This window comes from Oryctolagus cuniculus, chromosome 9, assembly GCF_051225735.1.
Source record: "Oryctolagus cuniculus isolate XC-2025 breed Fujian yellow rabbit chromosome 9, ASM5122573v1, whole genome shotgun sequence".
Classification (NCBI taxonomy): domain Eukaryota; kingdom Metazoa; phylum Chordata; class Mammalia; order Lagomorpha; family Leporidae; genus Oryctolagus; species Oryctolagus cuniculus.
This window is the reverse complement of record NC_142875.1, coordinates 21,311,478-21,331,998: the sequence shown is the minus strand read 5'-3', so window position 1 is coordinate 21,331,998 and position 20,521 is coordinate 21,311,478. Positions and strand designations below refer to the sequence as shown.

The 20,521-nt window shown below is 40.7% G+C and overlaps 1 long non-coding RNA gene and 1 pseudogene across 5 annotated transcripts in view; one reads left to right on the top strand and one right to left on the bottom strand.

Moving 5' to 3' along the window:
* The window catches only part of LOC149124524 (uncharacterized), a 282,718-nt gene that overhangs the window by 233,487 nt on the left and 28,710 nt on the right, over positions 1-20,521 (bottom strand). The gene's annotated exons all lie outside the window — the stretch shown is intronic.
* Positions 665-18,653, top strand: LOC149124525 (transmembrane protein 69 pseudogene; annotated as a pseudogene).

The window sequence follows — 20,521 nt, the reverse complement described above, 5'->3', positions numbered from 1 at the left end:
CCAGTTGTTGCGGTCATTTGGAGATAAATCAGCAGATGGAAAACCAACAGACTTCTGTCTCTTCCTCTCTCTGTAACTCTGCCTTTCAAATAAATGTTTTTAAAAAATGAAAATTGCTGGCACATCACTAGCAGTTGAGTCCTCTCCTGCAGCAATGACTTCTCACAACCCAAGCCATGGCAAAACATCTCTCTTATGCTTTGCCTATGCTGTGCTCTTTGCCTGGCATGGCTGGCAGCACTTTCTGTTTTACTGGATCATTAGAAATCTTCAATTACCAACGTAAGAGTCTTCTTGGAAAGCCTCCTCTGCCTCTTTCAGTTTTACTTAGATACCTCTCCTCTTTGCTCCTACAGAATTGTGTGCACATTATTTGTAGTGTGTGTTTCCCTTTATTTTCCCTGGTAGAGTATTCAGTCCTTGAAAGCAACACTATTTGATCACAGTGCTTTCCTGCATCACGTCTACTCCATAAACTCTGTTGACCTACAACTTTCCAAAATGAATAAATAATCATGCCTCTTTACAATGAGACATTGAAACAAGAAAACATAAGAAACTATAAGAGCAGGAGAAGAAAAGCAGTAACTCAAAATGGGTATGAACCTGGGGAGTGGGCAAAGGGTTGAAAGTTCCCCTACACTGGTGGTGTCTCCTTGCAAGCATGACTGGGCATAAGCTGGACATCCTGATGGAGGAAGGCATGCCTGCTGATGTGAACTACTGTGTTCATGGCTACGGAACAGGTGCAGTGGCATGCAAGAGACAGCCACGTCTCCCAGGTAAACAAACCAACAAGAAAGAAAGAAATGTTGACCCACAGCCAAAAACCGATTCTAAAGTAAATGCATATTCCCTTTGAGCATACCTTCTAGGAGACTATAACTGAAGAATTAGGTTAGCAGTTCACCTCCCCTCCATTCTTTCCAGCCTTCCCTGTCTCTCCTTACCTGCTCATTTACATGATCACTCTCCACTCTCATCCACCATCTTCTTTTGTTTATGTTCCTCCTTGCTGTTACAGGAATAGTTAATTAAACAGTTTTCCTAATAACTGAGAACATTTTTGGAACTTAAAGATCATCCTGACCTACTTGGCTTTAAATAAGAGGAATATAAAGATACAAACAGGACAATACTCCTAACTTCTTACAGTGGTCATTCTTAGTTTTATAGCAAAAAGCAGGACCTGGTCTCTAAGCTTCTAATGTAATAGCTTCAGACTCTTGACCAGCAAGCTCCTACAACTTTCTATGAAATTTAAAAAATCTATTTAGGCCCAGGAAAGTAGTTACCAAACACTGCTTCCTCACAGCATGACAGCAGCCCTTCTCAATATGGACTATAATCTCCACCTCCTGGAGACTGTAATTATGTGAGTATAGAAGATTATCATTTTGATAATGGATATGTGGAGCATGAAGATTTCCCTCTTGTTAAGACATATTTTTTATATCAAAGCACTGTGTATATAACAGAGTGAGAAATTATATTAATGGCTGGCATAGGCATTCATCTTAAGAATTCTGTATTAGATAGGGTGGCCCTATTCGTGTGAATTGAGGATTAAGATGGAGTAGCAAGTATAGCTAGCAAGACATTGGAGAAACCCTTCCTGTTGACACCACTGCTCTTCAGTAATTGAACTCTCGAAATGTCTGGTGTGGGGTGATCCTTGTGGGAGCTGATAAATGACAGGTCTGTTTGCTCCAACTTGTTTAAATTAGAACTGAGAAGGCACACATTGTTCAGCAACTAGCAACACCTGACCAATATCCATACCCCAACTCTTCTTCCTTATTAACAGAACCTCACATTTTCAGGATGAAAATGTGCCCAGGTATTCAGTTCTACCGAACAAGACACAAGTGATAGTGATTCTGGTTTCCTAATGGAGGGTACCTCCCCAAATCCCCCTCTTCTTTCTTCCTATCCGAGTGTGACCAGGGGAATGAAAGTGGAGCAGTCATCTTACAACCAGGAGGACACAAGTGGTACACGGAGGACTGAGGACCAGAAGAGAGACTGGGGCGGCACTGATGTTGTGAAGCTAGAATGAGAAAAATAATCCCCTATGTGACTCACCATTGCATTGCATTTCTGCTACGTGCTGCTAGAAGCAGGTCTTAACTAATACATATTTGCAAACTGGGAATAGGGGAGAGACAGAACCCCAAAGGACAAAGCTAAAAAGGAATGTGCAGAATGCTAGGGGAGGCTTTGAATTCTCACAGGCCATGAACCCAGAGCTCAGAGACTTGGATGAGACTATTGGTTTGAAAAGGTAGGAATAGCAGAAGTCTATTCACATGACAGTGCAAGAAGCTTTTTCGAAAAGAATTCATTCTTGAAGGGAAATATAGATGTGTAGGAGATGTCTCAGGGATAATGAACTTGTCAGAGAGAAAGCATTACACACAGACCTTTTCTATTAGTTTTCTCTCTGGCAAACGCCTGAGGACTCCTGCCTGAGTTCTAGAACAAGGAGGCTGCAAACGGAAGCAGTAAGCCTAACGTGCACTTTTCCTAAATGCACTTCCTAATATGTGTAGAATCTAAAGTATCAGATTCATAACACCAGCTGTGATAGGAGTACTGCTGCTGAAGGCAGTCACTGCAGTGTTGGCATAAAGACTGGTAAAAATGACAGGTGTTTCAATGGCAGCTTCAGTGCCCTCGAGTGCATCCATCAGTCAATCTGGTGCAGAGCTCTGAATGTCCCCTGCACCTAACACACCCATAGACACCATCTATGGTAGTTACAATTCTGAGGATGTCCCCTGTCCCAGTATTCCCAATACCTGGTCATTCAGCCACTAATCAGGACACTTCCCTGAAAGGACTCTGCAGAACTAATTAAGATTAGTATCATTTGACCTTTGGGTGGGGTGGGCCAGAGAAGACACATGAGATTCTAAAACTCAACAGAAGAATGTAAAATAGTGAGACAGAACGCACAAGGTAGAAGGAGAGGTCAGCTGGAATCAAAGTATGAGATAAACCTGACCTGCCTTTGCTGTCTTTAACAATGAAAGGAGCCACAGGCCAGTGAATGCAAGCAGTCTCCGGAAGCTGAGAATTCTCCTCACTGCCAGCAAGGACGCAACAAGAATCAGCTCTACAGCCACTTCCAACTGAATATTGCCAACCTCTTGAAAAGCTCAGAAGCAATTTTTTTCCAAAGATTCTAGTAAGGAATGCAGTCCCCTCAATGCCTGGATTTTAGCAGAGTGAGGTCCATGTTGGACTTCTGACATGTTTTATATTTATTTATGTATATACATAATTCTATAACATCTTAAACTATTAAGTCTTGGTTACTATGACATCAGGAAACTAATATATTATTCCATATTTTTACAAATATTCCGCTATATAACTGTCTCCACTACTAAACCCCCATCCTTAGAACATGAAGAGTACCTTAGTCATCCTGTTAACTTGTTTCTCTGTACCTACTCCTCCTAGTGTCTCTTTCCCTCTTTCTCTGTCTATATATAGCTTATATATTTATATATTTCATTACATTCCTTTAAAATATCCATTATTTGTTTTCAAATATATTTGCATGTATGATAGTTGAATACTGCTAAGGTATTTTTGCACAAAGGAAAATGAAGTCTAGCCTCATTTACTCATATCAAATAGTAAGTGTTACCTTTAAAAAGGCATGTGTACATTGTGTCCATGAACAGAACAGAAGCTGTTCACTGCAGAATTCTTGGTTGTTCCTTACAATCACGTTAACTGGGGAGAACTGTAGAGATAACATTAGGCCTCTTGCATCAGTTGTTGATTTAAATTTGCTCTGAGGTGCTGGTGTTGTGGGGCAGTGGGGTAGCCTTGGCTTGTAACATCGGCATTCCATGTAGGAGTGCTGATTCTGAGTCCTAGCTGCACCACTTCTGATCCAACTCCCTACTGGTGTTCCTGGGAAGGCAGCAGATGATGGCTCAGATACTTGGGCCCCTGCCAGTCACGTGGGGGACCTGGGTGGAGTTCCTGTCTCCTGGCTTCAGCAAGGCCCAGCCATAGCTGTTGTGGGCCTGTGAGGAGTAAACAAGAAAATGGAAAACTGCGCTCTCTCTCTTTCTCTCTCTCTTCCCCAAGTCCCTGTTGTTCTGTCTTTCAAAGAAGAAAATAAATAAATCTCTAAAAACCAAAAGAAAATAAGTTTCACTGATATATATTCAACACCTTTTGTAATTGTACTGTTTTTACATTTGTACATGACTCATGTTTCCAGTAGAAAACACATTTTGAAATATTTTTGTTTTGAAAACATTGAAAAAATTGACATTAAAATCACAAAATACGAAAATTCATTTTTAGGGAATTTTTTTAAAAAGGTAAAATCATGATTCTTATACAGATAAAATGTAAACACACCTTGAAGATTTTATTGAACCCATTGATGAGGAAACTGGTGAGATGCTCAAATCCTTTCAAAGAAGAATCCTAAGAATATTTGTAGATCAGGAATACTAAATAAACTTGAAAATGGAGGCAAACTTCCTTTTTCCATATTAGAGAGGGGAAGTCCCTTGAATATGCATGTGACAGAATTTGTTTAGATATCTATAGATAATAATTACTTTCTACTGTTATCAATTATTTAAAACTATCATATTGTAACATAGTTCAAAGGTAACAAAAAAGTGAACAGTAACCATTGAATCAGAGTCATCAGCATACATGTGGTTAAAACAATGCATAGATTTCCACTGAAACAAAATTTGTCTACTCGTCTGTGTATCTCAATTTGCAAAACATGATTGTAACTATGGGAACCATAAAATGCTTTTGAACAGAGTAACAGATAACAAGTCTAATAATACTCATAGATTTGCCAGAGATCTATAGGTTGAGTCAGAAAATTATAGAAATAGTAGATAGAAAAACTAACAAAATATTTTAAAAGGCCCAAGTACTAAATGATAAGCAGTATCATTAGAGTTGAAAATAATGAACAAGTATGTTATTTCACTGATAGACTTGCCGTGTTGTTCACCTAAATTGAGAGGGAGAAAGAGCGATCAATAATAATTCTAAAATGTTTACACCTGAAATCCTAGAACAGTGTCAGGCATTACTTCCAAGAAAAATGCAGAAGTCATGGTGTCGAATTGATCCTGAGTATATAATGAACAATTTTTTTTTAATTTTGTGATGATAGTGTAATATTCGCATCCTAACGTTCTACATAGAGGAGGAACTCATGCCTCATTTTGAAAACTGCCCAGGGGCCGCCACTATAGCATAGTAGGCTAAGTCTCTGCCTGCGGAGCCAGCATCCCATATGGGAAAGCAGTGGAAAATAACCCAAGTGCCTGGGCCCTGCACCCTCGTGAGAGACCCAGAAGAAGCTTCTGGCTTCAGATTGGCCCAGCTCTGGCCATGACAGCCATTTGAGGAGTAAACTAGCAGTTGGAAGACTTTTCTCTCTGTCCCTCCCTCCCTGAAACTATGCCTCTCAAATAAATAAACAAAAATAAAATCCAGCCCCTCCCCCAGGTGGCAGCTCTGGAACCTAACTTGGAAAATAGATAGGGCTCTGAAATGCCAGGCTAATGGCAAGACTAGCCAGGTCTGCTCTCAGCACCAGTGCAGCTCCTGACTCTGGGCCCTCCACTGGAAGGCAGCTGGGGGTTTACACAGCAGGGCCCTGAGTCCCAGGGATAGACCAGAGCACTGCCACCACAGTCGCCCACCACAGGGAAAGAAGGTGTAGAGAGGAGACTTCCCAAGGTCCTACTGGAACAAAAGCCAAAGTAGCCTCCCAAAAAGACACCCACAGACTTCTTTAGGAAAAGGAGTTCAATCCATGAAAGCCACTCTAAAACGGATAGAATCAACTGACCTGCCAGAAGCACAATTATTAATGTAAGGACACAATAAGTACAAAAAGAAAAACAAGGCGATATGATACCACTAAATGAACAAAATAACGTTTTAGTATCAGTCAACAAAGAAAGGGAGAAGGGCACATATTTGGCAAAGTGGTTAAGACACCACGTAGGGCACTCACAACCCATACTAGAAAGCTGGGGATCTCAATCAACTCTGCTTCAAACTCCAGATTACTGTTAATGTGCATCATGGGAGGCAATGAGTGATGGCTCAAAGAGCTGGATCCCTGCCACCCAAGTAGGAGACCCAAACTGAGTTTGAGCCCCTGGCTTTGGCCTTGCTAAGCCCCAGCTACTGTGGTCATTTGGAGAGTAAACCAGAAAGAAGATCTCTATTCCCATCACCACCATCATTCTCCCTGCCTTTCAAATAAATAAGGATACTCGAAGATATACAAGAGAAAACAAATAAATGAAATTCAGAAATAAATGCTAGACATGAATGATCTTGAAAAAGAACCAAACAGAAATCTCACAAAATGAAGAATGTAAGAGGAATATTACACCTGAAAATTTCAACAACAGACTAGATCAAGTAACAGAAAGAATATCTGCACTGGAAGGCAGGTACTTTGAAATAATCTGGTCAAACAAAAAAAAGGCAAAAAAAAAAAATTTGAAAAGAATGAAGATAGCAACTAAGAACTTTGGTATACGATTCAGACAAACCAATATTGCAATCATCTAATCAGTGAAATAGTAACTAAAAACTTCCCCAACCTGGGAGCTGTTGTTGTGATATAGTGGGTAAATGTGCCACCTCTGTCACCAGCCTCCTATATGGGCACCAGCTCCCAGTCATAGAACGTGGCCCAAGTGTTTAGGCCCCTGCCATCCATGTGGGAGATCTGAATGAAGCTTCTGACTTCAGCCTGGCCCAGACCTCCTGGCCGTTGTGGTCATCTGGGTAGCAAATCAGCAGATGAAACTCATTCATTCTCTCTCTCTCTCTCTCCTCCTCCTCCTTCTCCTCCTCCTCCTCCTCCTCCTCCTCCTCCTCCTCCTCCTCCACCACCACCACCACCACCTCCACCACCACCACTACCACCACCACCAGGTCTGTAATTCTGACTTTCAAATAAATGAATAAATGTTTAAAAAAAAAAAAAAAAAAAAAAACAAAAAACAAACTTCGACAACCTGGAGAAAGACACCTATGTCACCTATGTCCAAGAACAGGAACCCAATAGAACTCCAAACAGATAAGACCAGAAAAGACCCTCACCATTACACATTACAGTCAATCTCTCTAAAGTACAACACAAAGAGAGAATTCTAAAATTTACGAGAGAGAGTCAGGCATTTGGAATAGCAGTTAAAACACTCTGGGATTCCTACACCACACTTTCGAGTGCCTTGGTTTGACTCCCAGTGTTAGCTACTGCCTGCTCGTACAAACACTGGGAGGCAGTAGTGATGACCCAGGAAGGTGGGCTCCTTCCACACCCGTGTGAGACCTGAACTCAGTTCCCAGTTCTGGCTTCAGCCCCTCTGTTCATTGCAGGCATTTGTGGAGCAAACCAGTGGATGAGAGCTCTCACCTTCTGTATCTGTCTCTCCGCCTCTCAAAAACATCAAAAATCTTTTAAGCTTGTGGAAAAATTCAATTAAAATACAATTTTCTTAAAAAGACAATAAAGCAGATAATATTTACAAGAGAAAAGTATCATTTCACTTTTAAGGGAATCCCACTAGACTAATAGCAGTTTTTCTATTGAAATCTTACAGGCCAGGAAATAATGGAAGGATATATTCCAAGTTCTAAAAGAAAAGTGCCAAGTAAAATACGTTACTCAGTGAAGCAATCCTTCATAAATTAAGGAGAAACAGACACTTTCCAAGATGAGCAAAACTAAAGAAATTCACTGCAACTAGACCATCCTTACAGAAGCTATTATATATGGTTCTACATACAGAAACAAAGATAATCATGACCATGAAAAATGTGAAAATATAAAACTCTTTAGAAAAAGGCAAAGGAAATTCAAAATAAATCAAAGAAATTTTAAGGGGAACAATGACAGGACTAAACTATTACTTTTTTATTAATAACTTTGAATGTAGGGGTAGGTGTTGCTAAGGATAAGATGTGTCTTGGTACACCTGCGTCCCCTACTGGAATGTCAATTGAAGTCCTGGCTCCTCTGCTTCTAATCCAGTTTCCTGCTAACACATACTGGCAGACAGAAGTGATGGCTCAAATGCTTGGACACTGTCACTCATCCGGGAGATCTAGGTGGAATCCCTGGCTCCTGGCTTTAGTCCAGCCCAATCCTGTTTTTATTTTTTGCATGCATTTAGGGAGTAAACCATCAGATGAAAGATATCTCTCTCTTGCTCACTCTGGCTCTTATTCTGCTTTCAAGTAAAATAAGTAAACTTATATAAGTTTGGCTAAATGGCCTAAATTCTCCAAATATAAGATACAGATTGAATAGATTAAAAAACAAAAAAAAATGATATGTTGCCTACAAAAAACTTTACTTCATCAGTAAAATCACACACACAAATGGAAACCAAAAGTGGACAGAAGCTGTACTTAGACAAAAGAGACTTTAAGATAAAACCTATGAAAAGAGACAAAGAAGGTCTTTATACAATGATCAAAAGATCACTTCAACTGGAAGCTATGGTGATTACAAACATATATACAGCTAATGACAGAAATTCCACTTCTACAAGACAAACACCATTAATCTAAAGGAAGAAATAATTTCTATTAAAATAACAGTGGAGGCCCTCAGTATCACACTTTCATCAACGGACAGATCATCTAGACAAAAAAATATCAGCAGAGAATCAGCAGAGTTAAACTACAAATAGACACCGAATGGACCTAGCAGACATTTATAGGACATTCCACCCAACAGCTGCAGAACACACATTCTTTCCGTCAGCACATGGAACATTCTCCAGGATAGACTACATATTAGGACACAAACAAGTCTCAACACATTTAAAAAAAATGAAATCACATTGTGCACCTTTTCTTATCACATGGAATAAAACAAGAAATCAACAAGAAACTCTATAAATCATGAAAAATACATGGAGACTGAACAGCATACATTTTAACGAACAATGGGTCACTAAAGAGATCAAAAGGAAAATTTATAAATTCCTTGAAACTAATGAAAATGGAAACTCAGTCTATCAAAAGTGACATAAGCTACACAGAGAGGAAGTCTATAGCAATAGGCACCTACATTAAAAAAAGAAACATATCCCAAAAAAGTTCATGGATTGAAAGAATTAACATTATTAAAATGTCCTCACTACCCAAAGTGATTTACAGATTCAACACAATCCCCATCAAAATACCAATGGCATTCTTCACAGAACAAGAGAAAATAATCCTAAAATTCTTGTGGATGCACCAGAGATCAAAAGCAGTCTTGAACAAAGGGAATAAAACTGGAAGCATCACAACACGAGATTTCAAATCATACAAAACTATTATAACCAAAACTGTGTATTTTGACATAAAAATATCAAATAGACCAATTAAACAGCAGAAAACCCAGAAATGAATCCAGGCAACCATAACCCACTTGTCTCTGAAAAAGGCACCAAAAATATACCCTGGAGAAAGAATAATTCCTTCAATAAATGGCACTGAGTACACTGGATATTCTAACCAGAGACCGAAACAAGATCCTACTTCTAATGCTTCAAAAAAAAAAAAAAAAAAAAAAAAAAAAACCTCAAAATAGATCTAACACCTAAATGGGAACTATGGAAGTGCTAGAAAAGAATAGGCAATTATAAGCTCCCCAAAGTACAGACAACTGAAGGAAAATGGACAAATGAGATTATATCAAAGAAGTTCTTGGAAAGCAAAGCAAACAAACAAAAGAATGAAGAGACAACTGACAGAAGGGGAGAACATATTTGCAAACTGTCTCATAAAGAATTAATATATGGAGTATATAAAAATAACTCAACCTAACAAAGAATACCATCACTTTGCCTATACTTTTGAGGAACAGTGTTTTTTCTACTTATTACTTGCTGAATTATGTTTTCATAAAGAAAACTAAAAGTATGTCATTGTGGGGCCAGTGCTATGGCGTAGAGGGTAAAGCCTCCTCCTGCAGCGCCGGCATCCCATATGGGCGCTGGCTTGAGTCCCAGATGCTCCACTTCCAATCCAGCTCTCTGCTATGGCCCGGGAAAGCAGTAGAAGATGGCCCAAGTCCTTGGGCCCCTGTGCCTGCATGGGAGATCCAGAGGAAGCTCCTGGCTTCTGGCTTCAGATTAGCGCAGCTCCAGCTATTGCAGACAGTTAGGGAGTGAACCAGTGGATGAAGACCTCTCTCTCTCCCTCTCTCTCTCTCTCTGTCTCTCCTCTCTCTGTGTAACTCTGACTTTCAAATAAATAAACAAACTCTTAAAAAAAAAAAAAAAAGAGGGGCCGGCGCTATGGTGCAGTGGGTTAACACCCTGGCATGAAGCACTGGCATCCCATATGGGCGCTGGTTCTAATCCCAGCTGCTCCTCTTTCAATCCAGCTCTCTGCTATGGCCTGGGATAGCAGGAGAAGATGGCCCAACTCCTTGGGTCCCTGCACCCACGTGGGAGACCTGGAAGAAGCTCCTGGCTCCTGGCTTCGGATCGGCTCAGCTCCGGGAGATGCAACCATCTGGGGAGTGAACCAGCAGATAGAAGAACTTTCGTTCTGTCTCTACCTCTCTCTGTAACTTTCAAATAAATAAAATAAATCTTTAAAAAAAAAAACCATACGTTAAAAAGAAATATGCCATTGTAAAAATTAAAAGAAAATAATAGAAGGGAGAGCATGGAAGGATGGGTTGGGAAGTCTCATTACACTCTTAGAACTGTATTATGAAATACATGAAATGTGTTCCCTTTTTACAAATACAGAAATTTAAAAAAAGAAATGGGAAAAGAATCTAAACACACATTTTTCAAAAGAAGAAATTCAAATGGCCAACAAATACATGAAAAAGTGTTCAATACCACTAGCCATCAAGGACACATGAATCAAAACCATGATGAGGTATCATCTCGCTCCAGTTAGAATGGCTATTATCAAGACAAAAAACAGTGACTGGCATTTTAGCCTAACAGTTAAGCTACCTATGTCCCACACTGAAGTACCTGGGTTCAGCTCCATTTCCTGATGCCAACTTTTTTTTTTTTTTCTTTTTGACGGGCAGAGTGGACAGTGAGAGAGAGAGACAGAGAGAAAGGTCTTCCTTGGCCGGCGCCGCGGCTCACTAGGCTAATCCTCCGCCTAGTGGCGCCAGCACACCAGGTTCTAGTCCTGGTCGGGGCGCCGGATTCTGTCCCGGTTGCCCCTCTTCCAGGCCAGCTCTCTGCTGTGGACAGGGAGTGCAGTGGAGGATGGCCCAAGTGCTTGGGCCCTGCACCCCATGGGAGACCAGGAGAAGTACCCGGCTCCTGCCATCGGATCAGCGCAGTGCGCCGGCCGCAGCGCGCCAGCCGCGGCGGCCATTGGAGGGTGAACCAATGGCAAAGGAAGACCTTTCTCTCTGTCTCTCTCTCTCTCACTGTCCACTATGCCTGTCAAGAAAAAAAAAAAAGAAAGAAAGAAAGGTCTTCCTTTACTGTTGGTTCACCCTCCAATGGCTGCTGTGCTGTGGCCGGTGCACCGCACTGACCCGAAGCCAGGAGCCAGGTGCTTTTCCTGGTCTCCCATGCAGGTGTAGGGCCCAAGCACTTGGGCCATCCTCCACTGCACTCCCGGGCCACAGCAGAGAGCTGGCCTGGAAGAGGGGCAACCGGGACAGAATCCGGTGCCCCAACCGGGACTAGAACCTGGTGTGCCGGCGCCGCAAGGCCGAAGATTAGCCTATTGAGCCGCGGCGCCGGCCCTGATGCCAACTTTCTAATAATAAAGATGGTGGGAGGCAGTGGTGATGGGTCATATAACTGAGTCAGGGCCACCCATGTGGGAGACTTGATTTGCATTCCTGGCTCCTAGTTTTGGCCTAGTCCAGCCTCAACCATTGCAGGCATTTGAGGAGTGAATCAGTAAATGGGAGTGTTCATTCTCTCTCCTCTCTCCCTCTCTCTCCCAGAATCAAATTCTATCATTTACATCAAAATGGTTCCAATTGGAGGACATCATTATTCCCCTTTGCTAGTTGGAAAGACCATCCTGAACCCTCTATTTTCTCTCTGAATTCTATTCAAAATTAAACCTTCCTTCAACACCCTGAACAAATCAGACACTGCATCACCCCTCCACCAATAATGACAGAATTGGTAGAACCATCTGGAGATATTCAGTTACACTGATAACTCTCTCAGAACTGAAAGATTATGTTTTATACATAGTTTTTTTTTTAACTTTTTTTTTATTTTTCAGAGAGAGCCCTCCGACTGGATCACTGCTCAACTGCATGCAGTGACTTACTGGCCCCATAAAAGCAGGAGCCAGAACACAATCCAGTCCTGCCTCCATTTCTAGTACAGCATCCTGCTGATGTGCACCCTGGAAGATGACAGATGACGGTTCAAGTACCTGCATCCCTGACAGCCAAGCGGGAAACCTGGATTGAGCTCCACACTCCTGGTTTCAACCTGGCCAGTCCTGCCTGTTACAGGTATTTGGAGGGTGAATCAGCTGATGTGAATCTCCACCACCACCCATTACTCTGCTTTTCAAATAAAATAAATAAATAAACCTTGCAAAAAAAAAAAAAAAAAAAGGAATGTCCCGTGGAAACAAGCCTGGACTTGATCCAGATGTGGTAAACCCACAATCTCCAAAAAAAAATGCATAAATATTAATTACATCAATTTACTTTTACTTCATTTTTGAGGTAATTTTGTTCATAATTATTATGTTTTTAGATGGCACACAGTAGGTACTTAAACAGCATTTGGTGAATCCACGTATGAATTCAATACACACATGTGCATCAGTGCTTTTCACAAATATAACTGGACTCTATAATAAATATTTAATCAATTAATCAAAAATAACTTATGAGTAATGACTTTTAATGAATTTCTAAAGTACAAACCAGATTTAAGGGAAAATTAATATAGTATTAATTATTAATTAAAATATAGTATCCTCATTCTGTAAATAATGCTACATGTTTAGTCATTTTATAGCTAACAAACAATAGAGTTGATCTCTAATGAATTTTTTTTAAGATTTATTTATTTGTTTGAAAGGCAGGGTTACAGAGAGAGACAGAGAGAGAGAGTCTTCAATCCACTGGTTCACTCCTCAGGTGGCTGCAATGGCCAGAGCTGTGCTGATCTGAAGCCAGAAGCTTCTTCCAGGTCTCCCACATAGGTAAAGGGGCCAAAAGACTTGGGCCATCTTCCACTGCTTTCCCAGACCATAGCAGAGAGCTGGATCAGAAGTGGAGCAGCTGGGACTCAAACTGGCGCCCACATGGGATGCCAGCACTGCAGGCAGCAGCTTCACCTGCTATGCCGCAACGCTAGCCCCTCTAATGAGTATTTTTCAAAGTGTAGTTTGCAACCTATTAGCAGATCATAAAGTCAGTTTACTAGGTTCCTTTTATTATTAATTTATTTGAGAGACAGAAAGACAGCATTCTCATCCATGGGTTCACTTCCCAAATATCTGCAAAGTCCAGACTGGACCAGACCAAAGCCAGGAGCCTGGAACTCAAGCCAGGTCTACCACATGAGTTGCAGGGACCCAACCACTTGAACCATGGCTGTTCCCTCTCAGGATTGGCATTAGGGGGAAGCTGGAATCAGGAGCTTGAGCTAGGCATGGAACTCAGGCATTCTGATACTTGATTCAGGCTTCTCAACCAATGTTCTGACCTGAGGGCCAAATGTCCATCCAGTGTAGTAGGCTGTAACCAGTGTTACATTTTTTTGTTGATGGTGTTGTTTTAAGGAAGAGAAAATAAGACAAAACTTCAGAGTTAAAAGCAGCCAAGGAAGGGATTATCTTTTGAAATTTTCATTTGTTTTATATGTGTGTATGTGATCATATGTTACCAAAAGATGTCTACTGAGTTGTAGTGAAAAAAAAAAAAGTTTGAGGGGCTGGCGTTGTGGTGCAGTAGGTTAAACTGCCCCTTGGAACACCGGCATCCAATATCAGACTGCATGATTGAGTCCGAACTGTGCTTCTAATCCAGCTACCTGCTAATGTACCTGCGAGGCAGCAGATTATGGCACAAGTATTTACGTTCTTATTACCCTCAAGGTAGACCCAGATGAAGTTCCCGGCTCCTGGCTTTGGCCTGTCTGTCGCAGCAGGCATTTGGGGAGTGAACCAGCAATGGAAGATCTCTCTCTCTCTCGCTCTCGCTCTCGCTCTCGCTCTCTTTTCTCCTCCCTTTTTCCCTCCAACTTTGCCTTTCAAATAAACAAAATTTAAAAAAAAATACATTTAAATTGTAAACTTATTAAAATGCAAACTGTCATCTGGATTTGTTTATCATTAAGAACTAGGAAAGAGCAAGCACTAAGGGGGTGAAACACAAGCCTGGTGTTTGAAGAAAAAGAAAATTCATTTAAAATTTTTTTTTAAGTTTGACAATCCACTGCTTCAATATATGATTTAACTTGTAGTTCTCTCATTTAGATTCTTTTCAGCTTATCTTTAATATTAACCACAGAATGAAATTTTATTAACTCCAGAATGGAATTAATCCTATAAATTGCAATACATTTTTGCAGTTCTCAGAAAGAATTTTGGCTAGCTTAATGAAAGAGTATTTTTTCTTCTACAACAAAGAAACTTTGATACTTGGAACAATGACCAACTGTCCTGGATCCTAAGGAAGTTTTCAGGAGTGTTAATTTCTATGAAATGGAGAATAGGAACAGTATCTACTAAACTCCAAAGAAGCAATAAGTTGATATGAGTCACAATACACACGGAGAGTGTAGATAACACGTTATAAATGACTAGAGAACAGGTAGAATTAGTTAGGTTTTCTTGTTATCTATACAAAATATTGGTCATCTTTTCCTTTAATTTATACTATAAACAGTAAGACCACGTAAAGAGCTAAAAATTGAGACTGAAACTGAAAATAGTTCTTAATTATCTGGATATCTGTAAATACTTAATCTAGTTTACTGTCACGTGATAATGGACAGATTTCAATTATTTATTAAAAAATCTGTTTAAATGGATTATTATAGAAATAATTTCAAATTTTAACTCTACAAGGTAAAACTTGATTTCAGAATGTTTTCAAGGAATTAGTTTTTAAGTAACTGCAACCATTACTAATTTCTGTATATTCTTATTTAATTTAGTCAGCACTTTTTTTTTTTTTATTTTTTGACAGGCAGAGTGGACAGTGAGAGAGAGAGAGACAGAGAGAAAGGTCTTCCTTTGCCGTTGGTTCACCCTCCAATGGCCGCCGCGGCTGGCGCGCTGCGGCCGGTGCACCGCGCTGATCCGATGGCAGGAGCCAGGAGCCAGGTGCTTTTCCTGGTCTCCCATGGGGTGCAGGGCCCAAGCACCTGGGCCATCCTCCACTGCACTCCCTGGCCACAGCAGAGAGCTGGCCTGGAAGAGGGGCAACCAGGACAGAATCGGGCGCCCCGACCGGGACTAGAACCCGGTGTGCCGGTGCCACTAGGCGGAGGATTAGCCTAGTGAGCCGCGGCGCCGGCTTAGTCAGCACTTTGTGCAAAACCAACTGGGCATATGTATTGAGTCTTCATAATATAATTTCATAAATAAAATATATTTTAGTTACAAATATGTGCTATTGGATTTTATTAAAAGATTATGAAATGATGACAATTGTAAATAAATAATGCAACATTCTGAGTCTGGGTTTTTCTTTGTCTATAAATTGTATTATCAATGACTTCCCCTTAAAACATTATGTTTTAGATGTGAGACTTCTAAGAATTTAAAGGGCCTATCCTCTGTTGTTATATGTTATTTAAATCTCTCCACTGACAATATTTAAAACGATGTTAAAGATTAAGTGGAAAAACTTCAAAATTGCCCATAATTTTTCATATTCTCCAAGCACTACTAACATCAAGGCCTATGTATTCAGCAAAATCAACTGAAACCTTTTTATTTAAATTATGGAAAAAAATCATTCAGTAATTAACTGAATATCAACAAACAGGAAATGTACTTGTTACTGCTAATAATGGATGTTATATCTATGGGGAAAAGGTATATTTCACTGTCTTTGTAACTACCAGCATTGGTTGGATAAGATAAGAGATGCTATGTTAGCTACATTCATCAGAAGCAATAAAGAACGATTTTAAGAAGTGAAATAAGCTGGTGCCGCGGCTCAATAGGCTAATCCTCCACCTAGTGGCGCCGGCACACCGGGTTCTAGTCCCGGTTGGGGTGCCGCATTCTGTCCCAGTTGCCCCTCTTCCAGGCCAGCTCTCTGCTGTGGCCCGGGAAGGCAGTGGAGGATGGCCCAAGTCCTTGGGCCCTGCACCCGCATGGGAGACCAGGAGAAGCACCTGGCTCCTGGCTTCAGATCAGTGCAGTGCGTTGGCCGCAGTGCGCCAGCCGTGGCGGCCATTGGAGGGTGAACCAACAGCAAAAAGGATGACCTTTCTCTCTCTCTCTCACTGTCCACTCTGCCTGTCAAAAAAAAAAAAAAAACCACAAAGGAAGTGAAATAGTGAAAAACTAAAATAAAAGTGAAGGGGCAGGCATTTGATGTAGGGGTGACTTCATTTGGGATACCTGCATCCCACGCTGGATTGCCTAGGTTTCAGTCCCACCTCTATTCCCCATTCCAGCTTCCTGCTTATGCACACTCTAGAAGGTAACAGGTGATGGTTCAAAAGCTGGTTTTTGGCTTACCTTGTGGCAAATGTGGATTTGAGTTCCTAGCTCCTGGCTTCAGCCTGGCCCAGACCTGGTTGTTGCAAACATTTGGAAAATGAACCAGTAGATACGAACTCACTCTTGCTTGCTTGCTCACTCGCTCTCTGCCCCTCAAATAAATTTTGAAAAATCTAAAATTTTGCAAAAACTAACTAAATAAAAGTGAGGTAAAATGAAACACATGGAAATTTTTGTATAACAACAATTATTCCAGTTCATTTTAAATTATTATTTTCATTATATCTGAGAGAGAGAGAGAAAGATCTTATTTCTGATGGTTCACTTCCCAAATGCTCACATGAGTTGGAGTTGGGCCACACTAAAGCCAGGAGCCAGGAACTCAATCTAGGTCTCCCATGTGAGTGGTAAGAACCCAAGTACTTGAGCCATCAACTGCTGCATCCCAGGGTGTGCATTAGCAGGAAGCTGGAATTGAAAGTAGAGCCAGGTCTTGAAGCAGACATTCCCAAAAAGGACGTGAGTGTCCCAAGAAGTGTCTTTTTATTTTTTAATTTTTTTTTGACAGGCAGAGTGGACAGTGAGAGAGAGAGAGAGAAAGGTCTTCCTTTTTCCAATGGTTCACCCCCAATGCCCACTGTGGCCGGCGCACCACGCTGATCCAAAGCCAAGAGCCAGGTGTTTCTTCTGGTCTCCCTTGCGGGTTCAGGGCCCAAGCACTTGGGCCATCCTCCACTGCACTCCCGGGCCACAGCAGAGAGCTGGCCTGGAAGAGGAGCAACCGGGACAGATTCTGGCGCCCCAACCGGGACTAGAACCCGGGATGCCGGTGCCGCAGGCGGAGGATTAGCCTAGTGAGCCACTATGCCAGCCCCAAGAAGTGTCTTAACCACTGCACCACACACCTACCCCATTAATATTTTATAAAAATTCATTTTAAAAATATAATTGCATTATGAATTTTCTAGGAGAAATAATTAAATGTCTTTTACAAATTTCCTTAAAATATTACATATCAGTTGATCTATTGATCAATCATTCATTAATGATTTTCGATAATATATGACACTTAAATGATACATAATAAAACTAATCCCAAGGAATCTAAAAATAACATTCTGAAAACATTAAATAAGCTTTATATTTAGAACACTACATGCTCTTTCCAAATTTTGACTTATTTAATATAAGAATCTTCAGTTTTGCCTCAACTTTTATTTCTTCAAAATAATTTTGGCAGACTTAAGTTTTAAAAATAGCTTTACATCTCCAAAGATGCTAAAGTACTCTTTCACAATGGGACTAGCAGCCAGCAGGAGAATAGATAAGCTTCTCAAGTCATCTCTCCCGCAGAATTTTTCCTCTCTGTTTTTCATGGCGTTGGTTTCTCATTTCCAGTATGTATTAGTAAGACAGTGCTATCATACGTTCCTTTGCAGCTTTCAGGAGAAGCAAGCAGTATTTCACTCTGGACACCAATCACCATCATATTTGTATGACAGCTGCAAACCAGCATTACACAGAATTCTGCAGGACAAACACTGTTTGTTGCTCTACCACACCACTGGCCATGCTGATGACAAGTCATAGGCCCATATTAGCTTTTAATACAGATGGCTAATGGAGCCAGTTTTCTCTTTCTTGGGAGGGGTCAGGTAGGGATTTGTTCTGCCAGAAGTTAGTCCATCCAACCAGACTTCTTTAATTTAGCTAATTGTATGGCTCCTGTTTTTATGGTTTGCATCCTAACTTTTGAAAGACTCAGTGCAGCCATAGGCACAGTAATAATAGGTTTGAGGTTAGCGTTTCATGCTGAACTCTTTCTCTTGACACATTATCTCAACTTCCGTTTGAAGCCCTGAGGTTATTGGTTACTTTCGTGGCCTTTTTCATTTGTAATCACTTTAGTAGTTGAAAATATTTATCCAGAGAAAGGACACAAGAGACCTGGTCAAGTAGAATAAATATAAAGCTACTTTGTTGATAACATTATCCTGTTGGCTATGAGCCTTATAAAGTTGCATTTTGGCATAACCTTTTTCTTCTCTTTGGCTTTTTTTTTTGTCTCACCAATGTTAGTTTATTCTTTACAGATTTTCATTTCTAGAAAACATAATTTCATAGTAACTATTTGGCCAAGATCATGAAAATCCCTGACAACTCTTTTTCATATAATATTAAGTTCCCATTTAGTCTGTTGATGAATTATATAGTCATCCACTTACACATGACAATGTTTTAATTAGCTTGGAAAATGTAAAATAAAAAGGTGCGAAGTTTTAAAAATGGCTTTAGAGATTGGCATTAGGACGAGTGGTTAAATGGCCAGTTAAGATGCCTACATCCTTAGGCTAGTGCATTATAGCATAGTAGGCTAAAGCTCTGCCTGTAGCACTGGCATTCCATATGGGTGCAGCTTCAAGTCCTGGCTGCTCTTCTTCCAATCCAACTCTTTGCTTATGGCCTGGGAAAGCAGCAGAAGATGGCCCAAGTGCTTGGGCTCCTGCACCCACGTGGGAGACCCAGAGAAAGCTCCTGGCTCCTGGCTCTTGGCTCCAGATTGGCTCAGCTCCAGCCATTGCAACAATTTGGGGAGTGAACCAGCAGATGGAAGACCTTTCTCTCTGTTTCTCCCTCTCTCTGTCTGTAATTCTACCTCTCAAGTAAATATAATCTTTAAAAAAAAAAAAAGATGCTCACATCCCATATTGGAGTGCCTGGGTTCTATCCCTGATAGACTCCCAAGTCCAGCTTTCTGCTAATGCAGGTCCTGCGAGCAAACAGGTTCAGCTAATCGGTTTCCTACCACTCGTTTCTTTTTTATTTTAAAGATTAATTAATTAATTAATTAATTTATTTGAAAGGCAGAGTTAGAGGGAGGCAGAGGCAGAGAGAGAGAGAGAGAGAGAGAGAGAGAGAGAGAGAGAATGTCTTCCATCTGCTGGTTCACCCCCCAGATGGCCGCAATGGCTGGAACTGCGCCAATCCAAAGCCAGGAACTTCTTCCTGGTCTCCCATGCAGGTGCAGGGGTGCAAGGACTTGGGCCATCCTCTGTTGCTTTCCCAGGCCATAGCAGAGAGCTGGATAGGAAGCAGAACAGCTGGCGCTAGAACTGGCACCCATATGGGATGCCAGCACTGCAGGCCCCAGTCCCTACCTACCACCTATTTCTAGCTCACAGCTTCTCCCTGGTCCAGTGGCATCTGGGGAATAAACCAGTGGATGGGAGCCTTCTGTCACTCTCATGCATATGCTCTCTCTTTCCCTCACCCCTCCCCTTCCTTAAGTAAAAATAATTTTAAGAAACAGTGGATTTTTAAAACTTTTTATTTGGAAATAATTTCAAACTTACAAAAATTAAAATGGTACAAAAATTCCATACATCCTTTCTCCTCTGGCTAAATTTTTATTCCATTTGCTTTATAATTTGATCTGTGTGTGTATGTGTTTTAAAATGTTACAGCATAAGTAACATTCTTTCCCCAATTGCTTTAGTGTATATTTCTTACAAATAAGGATATTATCTTACTTAACCACAGTGCAATTACTAACTTCAGCAGTTAAAATAGATAAGTTACTTCTATTAAGTCAATCATTTTCCAGTTTTATCACTTGTCCCAATATTTTCCTTTATGACACTCCTCTGTTCAAGATTCAGTCTAGATTTAGACACTGATTTGTCTATCCTAATTGCCTTTCTTTAAGTTGGAACATTTCCTTAGCCTTTATCTATTATAGTATTGGTACTTTTAATGATAGAGTTCTCTTGCATCCTAACAGAATATTCCTCGTTTTAGGTTTACCAGATATTGCCTCATGATCAGATTCAGG